Here is an 8,131-nt window from a genome sequence, read left to right on the forward strand (position 1 = left end):
TCGTTTATTATTGCATTGCATTGCATTACTTTAATTATCGATTCTTAATTGGTTTTTCAGAAAACCAAAGATTACGTTGCATTAGTATATACATAGGTAGATATGAGAGAATAAGCACGCTTGGGTATTATTTTCAGTCGATTATCCATTTCTATTAATTTTTTTATCAATTTATTTCATTCATTGCCGATCTTTAATCAATTTATTACAAAACTAATAAATGTGTTGCACTAGTAGCTCCTTTACATAGTAAAAAAGTACCGACTGAAATTCTAGCATAAAAATTTAATTGTCGATATATTATTTTTACGATCCATTTAATACTATTTTTATCGATTTTCTTGATTTTTCGATGTTAGGACTGCTTTCATTAGTAACCACTTTAGTGCCTCCAACAAACATTTCCTGTATTTCACAGTTTACTATTCGCAGTACAACTCTTCAACTATTAAAACTTACATTTCTCAGAATCTAGCAAGGCTTAAACTAGTATACAAAAAAATAGCACTTAGCAGCATCAAGTTTTAATTATTAAAGTGAAGAAAAGGCAAATTCTGAACTGATTTTCAGCAGGGGCCGTAATCAGCTTAGAGAACTTTTTGCATGTACCTCACATCAAATTGGTGCAGCTAACTATCTTTAACCAAATTTATTGAGCTTAGGGCATTGAGAACTCTTGTAAGGAGTCGCTCTTAAAAACAAAAACTTTAAGCAATATAGGATGCAGGCAGTTTAACATTTTCATAAACTTTTGAGAGATGCTATAAATTTCTTGTTGTTGAAGTATTCATACTAACTTAAGAAGCCAGTATACCTATGAAACCGGAATTCATACATATGTCAACACCCATTATACGCGTTTTTTTTTTTTTTTTTTATCTGTTTACTACATTACAAGCTGCTCTTAGCACAGCATGTTTCTCTAGCCTAATTGAGTTGAGTTATGCTCCTCCAAACTACGCTTTTCCACGAATGGCGCCAGTTGTAAAAAAATACTTTCTACATTACATCGATGTCACAGGTCAAGGAGGTTCGAAAAACAGACATTATTACGAGGTTTGTTCAAAAAATAAGATGAATTTTCAAATTTCGCGGGCTACATACATTCGACTTTCGATTATTATTTTTATTATGTTAGTACACTCGTCTAGAAGATATGTTCACGGTTTTAGCAATATAGGATGTTTAGTTTGTTTGTGAGAGGCATAAATAAGACAAGTGCTTTGCGTGTTGGGCGATTTTCTGCTATCGAAAAAAATGGATCAAAGAAGTTGCATCCGTCCGATCGACAAAAGCGCAGCATATCAAAAGAGGTGCCAATGATAATAATGCACCATCTCTCACCGAGCAAATAATGAAAGTGCCATGTCCATAATACCAGTGCATAGTTGAGAACACCTTGCCGCTTATTCAGCAGACTTATCCAACTGATTTATACTTGTTTTCATCGGCGGAATACGCACTTGCCGAGCAACAGAACAATTTTTTGATGTGCCACTCGCAAATTGCTTAAAAATGTGCAATGGGCAGTTAACAATGGGTAATGAATTTGAACATAATATTGAACTTTATTGTGAAAACCAATCATCTTATTAAGGGGCAAACAAATTTTTCAAATTTCAGAATTTCAAATTTTTATTTTTTTTTTTCGAATAAGGCGCAATGCCGTGGGGGTAGCTTGAAAAGTACGTACAATGTCTGACAGATGACACTACGAGGTGTATCGGGATTATGTTTAGTTAATAGCATCTCTTGAAAGAACACACATCAAGTTTCAGCCAAATCGACTCCTTTCTTTGTGGTTGGCCCTTTTTCATCACGACAAGGCATAAACTTACTCCACAGCAGCTGTGGTCGCAAAATTAATGGACATAGGATTCCAACTCGTACATCCCCTTCTATTCTTCTCACTTAGCTCCATCGGATCCCTCGTACTACTGTTTGCTCCCCAATTGGAAGAAATTGCTGCCGGGGTAGAGATTTTATTCTGCAATCACCAGAAACAAATGACTTCTTTTTCCAAATCCAAAGGATCAGCGTTGGACGAAGTGTATAAGCCTAAAATGGGATTATGTCGAAAAATAAAAAAGGTTACTCATATATGAAAAAATATTTATTTCTGCACGAGATTTTAATTTTATTGTAAGTTTTTTAAGTTTTTACAAAACCAAAACTAAGTTTAAAAAAATCGTTAAATATTTTTTTTTTTTTTTTTGGAATTCCAACTTCAAACGTATAACTCATTGCCCATATTGAAAATCTAAAATTTTTAAATATTTTTTTTAATTTTATAAAACTATACCAAAGTCGAAAAACTAAACAATTTCCGAATGAGGTACATATTTTAATGAGGTGCAATATTTAAAAAAAACAATTTTGATTTTTTTTTTAACTTTTTACAAAAACAAAACAAAGTCGACAAACTATAAAATTTCCCAATGAGACGTATATTTGGGCACATCTTTATTGAGAAATTCTCATTTTATAGATAGAAGCCTTTTACTTGCCAGTAACGAAATATGTTTTTCGAGAAACTACCGAATTTTCCAATCAGACAATATTTATGTTTATTTTTTACAAAACCAAAACAAAGTCGAAAAACCAGCAAATTTTCTAATGAGACACATATTTATGCATATCATTTATTGAACAATTCTGGTTTTATACGTACATTCATATTATATATACCTTGAATTTGTAAATAACAGAAGATTTTTTTTTTAATTTTTTTTTGCAAACATTTTTTAATTTTGTTTTTTAATTTTTTTTTTAATTTTTGGCAAAACCAAAACAAAGTCGAAAAACCAACAAATTTTCTAATGAGACACATATTTATGCATATAATTTATTGAACAATTTTGGTTTTATACGTACATATATACCTTGAATTTGTTAATAACGAAAGATTTTTTTTGAATTTTTTTTTGCAAAATTAAAAAAAAAAATTTTTTAATTTTGTTTTTTAATTTTTTTTTTAATTTTTGGCAAAACCAAAACAAAGTCGATAAACTATAAAATTTTCCAATGAGGCATATATTTATAATTGTTCTTTATTGAACAACTCTGATTTTATAGATATATTTGTATATGCCAACAACGAAAGATAATTTCATTTTATTCTTTTTTTTTTAAGTATTATACAATTATTCTTTTTTTCCAATTTTTTTAGTTTTTACGAAACCGGAAGAAAGTGTAAAAAATATTCAACTAACTTTTTTTCATTCCGATTTCATAGGTAAGATTTTTTGCCACCATTGAAAATGTAAAATTTTTAAAATAAAAAACGGAAATCAATGTAGGAAAAATTTCCAAATTCTCGAAAGAGCCACTTATTTGCATATACAGTAAAGTCGTATCTGCATATAGTGAACACTCCATATACTGAACACTTCGATATACTGAACACCGAAATTTTTATATGGGGCACTCTAAAGAGTAAACAAAATTTTAAGAGCAACTCCTAACAGAGAGAAAAACACATACAAAATAATCAGAAATGATGCAGGTTATCCCCTAAACTATAATTTTTCTGTTGATTGCTGGAAAAAGTACTAATTCACACAAGTCGTAGCTTTTGTTTAATTTTTTACCGAGTGGAATCAGTTGCTATCAAATGTAACAGGGATATGTAGTAAACCTATATTAAAATGCTACAATGCAAGAGAACCAAATCTGAGGGAGGATGAAGACACTGAACTCTTCTGGGTTTACCTTAACTAAAACATGAGATGAAAAAACATGAGATGAACGACATAAAGAGTTCACTGCAATTGGCTATTCCGAAATTAACTTTACTCGCCTTTTTTCGTCTACCTGTTCTTTTAGTTGTGTCGTATTTCAATATTTCATGCATGTCTGTGTTTTATATTATATCATCACACTTAGTCGCATGAATATTGATCATGAAAATCGATTCAGCTGTACAGGAGTTTATAAAAGGTGAAGGAGTATTAGTTTGTATATACTAAGCAAATTTCTGTATGTATGCATAAAAAGGTGTTTAATAGACTTACAAGTATACCAACATTCCGCACGAAATAAAAATAATCTAAGCCATTTGGCTTTAAACTTCTATTCACTGAAAACTGACGGTTTCATTAATTTTATGAAATGATTGCAAAATACTACTACTACATATACAAAATAAAAGTATTACTCTTAGAAAACTGACGATAAAATTTTTAAAATATTTAAAAAATATTTGAAATTTTTTTTTTATGTGTTCAAAAAAATCAAATAAATGTATTGGAAGAACTCTCTGGGTAGACCCATTACAGTGGCAGCAATATGCCAGAACTAGGCCATGAGTCATGATTAGACTATAGAAAAGAAAATAAAAAGTTTGAAACTACAATTTTAACTAAGATTTAAATTTTCAACTCAGTTACATCTATGGTCATAAAAAAATAGCTTGCCAACCGGAAAAACAAGTATTCAAGAAAATGCGCTACGTATATAAATTCAATATTACACAAAAGCCAATGGGTCCAGAAAATATTAATTTTTTTTACAACTTTAAATAAGCACTGTAGCATACAAAGACGCATATAAAGTATCCTTTAATAGGTGTTTAGCCGAGCTCATCTCATCTAATTTTTGTCTGCACCTTAATGTTGTAGCGAGATATCTACAGTTTTAAGCCGACTTCAAAGTGAACAGAAGGCAAAAATGCACTCAGAGGTTAAATATTGGTTGTTATAACGTAATTATTTCTCAAATATACTCAGATGGTTATTTACTTGTGACTGGCTATAGATAAAAAGTCATACGAGTATGCCATCCAACAGGGCGTATGAGTAATGTGCACAACCGTCGCAAGCATTTTATTCTCCACACACATGTGGTATAAAGGAGTATCTGCTTTTATAATTTTATATTATAAAAAGTATAGCACTTTATTTCATTTTTCTCTTCTCTTAATATCAGCTCATTTTTCTATTATTTCTAGACTTTTTCTGCTTATTATTTTTACTCTTTTATGTAACAATATTCCTTTACATATCGGCAAAAATGTCATCTCTAACCAGAGAAATACAGCGCTGCTAGCAGATATATAAACAAGATTTTTTTTATTTTATTCTATCTATAAAAACTGTGAGCTTTCTTATACAAAATCAAGGCATTGAATCGACCAATGGGTAACCGCACTACCAAAGCAAGTGACATTTTCATAGAATCAAGCGTATAGTCGCTACTTGCAATGTTACTTCTCACCTTTTCGGTCTTGCTGAAGGATTTGATATACTTATATCTTCGATTTCAATTTTGAAGACACCAACTTCAAGTCTTAACATGAAGCAGGAGGCCCTTGACAGTTCTGGTAGTTACTGGAATAAAGCATGTCGTCCCAATGTTTTAGAGTGTTTTGGTCATCGCCAATCAAATCATATAGTCGAATAATGGCTTAAATGCTTTATCCGTGACTTTTCTCAAAACCATTTCGTTTTTCTTAAACTCATGGACCAGTTAACGTCGATAAGGTTTGAGTGTTGAGCGTATCAGATAACGAAAAGGCAAACAAGCATGCAAAATAAATAAGATTTTCGTTGACCTAAACGAAGTTAGGTATACCTTGTGCTTTCTAGAAGCTCAGAATTACTGCATTCTTCTTCAAAAACGTATATACGGAATAGAAGCACGGACAGAGCAAAGCATATAAAGCCATGAAGTGTGAGTAGCCATATTTAAATGCGATAAAGGGCACGCAAAACGGCAATGGCAAATGGGAACCCCAACAGAAGGAACATAAAAATGGCTTTAACTGCAAGATGGCGCAAAATTAATGTTCGCAAATGGCGTCGTACGTCAATCATATTTGACACTTGTAAACTAAACAGCTGCAGTATACAAAAGGACAAGTAATGGAGTGCGTGAAGATGAAAATAAAGATTTCCATCACCCAAAATCATTTTTTAATTTCGTAAAAGAATTGAAGTTTGATGATTAATTCGGCACCACCTTGTGTGTTAGTAATCATGAAAGTGTATGCAAGTGGTCAGACTCATTTTACAAGACTTTCTTTTTCAGTCTTAAAAGACATTCCCTGCTAGTGGCTGAATCTGTATTTGTAATCTGTATTCAGGTCATGAGGTCTGTATTCAGGTCATTCTGCTTCAAAAACTTTCTGTTCTACGTATTTTGTAATTAGTTTTGAACATTAAAAACTTTTTTTATTTACTTATAGCACCTGTTATGGCAAAACCTAATAAGAATCGTTAGCAAAAGATAAACAAGTTTTGGAAAACACAGCCAATTTCTAATTTTTGAAAAGAAACTAATAGCCTAATTTACTCAGCAACTTAGCTACAGTAAAATGCTCCCTCTTTTAAGGTGGAGGAATATCAAACGTTTCTATTAAAAAGGCTCATTTTGTTTATATTCGAGGCTTGCTCTATTTTTATTTAAATAAATCGTCTGCAATGTTTTTGATTCGGTTGTTTGGCATTTTTATATTTCCTAATAATAATAAGATTTTTGACTTTCTTTATATCAGAAAATATATTATTATTTATTTATGAGCAAATATATATATATTTTTTAATTTTATTTTATATATTTTTGCTAAAATAAATGAAAACGTCATTCACGTTCTGCATGCGAACTCTACCACACAAATTTTAATTAACAATTCCGCTTTTGTTTGCCCCTGAGAGTATACATCTTATAAAATTTGTTTACATTCGTAAAACGGCTACCATAGCTAGCACAACATTTTCTGTTAAGCCAGCAATGTTAAGTTAACATTGCTTTGAAAAAGAGTTTAAGAGTTGCGTTACAACAATTGAATAGGAATTTAAGCATTTAAATGCGATTTTAACTGTGTTAAACATAAACCGCACTTAGGGCTAGGTGCAAATAGACTATAAATTAAGAAATAGAATAATGTAGTGCGCATATATACTAATTATATATAAAAAAATCGCTGTAGATATTCAAAGGATAAATATTTGTAGAGGCACCAATGGTATTACACATACTAGCGTAGCAGTAATCCATACACTTAAGTGCAATAAATAATACTTAGCTTAAGCACGCTACTAGTTTAATGCATACATACATAGGCATGTGTGCATGTATGTATGTGCACACGAGTAGGTACATAGAGTGTGTATTGAATGGATTAGAGAATTATGCTAAGAGAGAATTGAAACATTTTGGTAAAACTGATAAACGCTTTGGTATACTATAATTGCTTTACATGAAACGAAAGTAGTAAATTAGGTATGAAATGATCAGAAGAAGAAATTGTAAAAATACGAAGATCTACATGTGTACGTAAAATGATGTTACAATAACAAAATTAGCGAAAAGTAAAAACATAAATTGTGTTAAATTATAATCCTTTTTTGTTTAAAAACTGTAAGTAAAGAGTTTAGAAACGAAACTTTAGAGAATGAATTTTATTAGCAATAAGCGGTGTTGAAGTGTTGAGGTTAAACTGTTAAACGACTGTTAAGCCCATTGGTTGAGGAAACTGCAAATCGATGTGTTAGTAGATGCTCCTATCTGTGTATGCTATACGGCCTTTCACGGTGTTAAACAAACTTATAGGATTAAGTACGCATAGAGCTAGTGAAATTACGTAAATTCAATACATGTACATATAAATATGTATTTGTATTATGTATATATTGTATATGCACCTAAAAACACTTACTTGGAAATTTGATAAACCTGCACTTAACATACACACATACATATACAAGCTATATAGGCATCATATTGTAAATATATAAATGTAAATAAATATAATGTAGTAAATTTATACGAGTATTACTAAGAGAAAGTAGGGCATACATACACACTCATATATATATAGGTATACATCTATTACCATTAAAATACGCAAGAAACCCACAAAGTCAATGCGTAGCGCTTTGAAGTAAAATTAAAATTATTTTTTAAATACCAAATATCAATTCACAATCACGTTTAGAGATATTTGTTTGAATGAAAAAAAAATGTTAATTTATAGCACCTAGAATTTTAAATTAATATGAAATTTTATTTAAATTGCGAAAAAAATTAATTTAAGTGCAAGAGGCACAACCTAAATTGAAATTAAAAAAAGTATATTGGCGCATAGTTTGTAGGCAAAAAAAGATACAAAATTAGTTTTGAACAAAATTTA

Source organism: Anastrepha obliqua, chromosome 4, assembly GCF_027943255.1.
Source record: "Anastrepha obliqua isolate idAnaObli1 chromosome 4, idAnaObli1_1.0, whole genome shotgun sequence".
Taxonomy (NCBI): Eukaryota; Metazoa; Arthropoda; class Insecta; order Diptera; family Tephritidae; genus Anastrepha; species Anastrepha obliqua.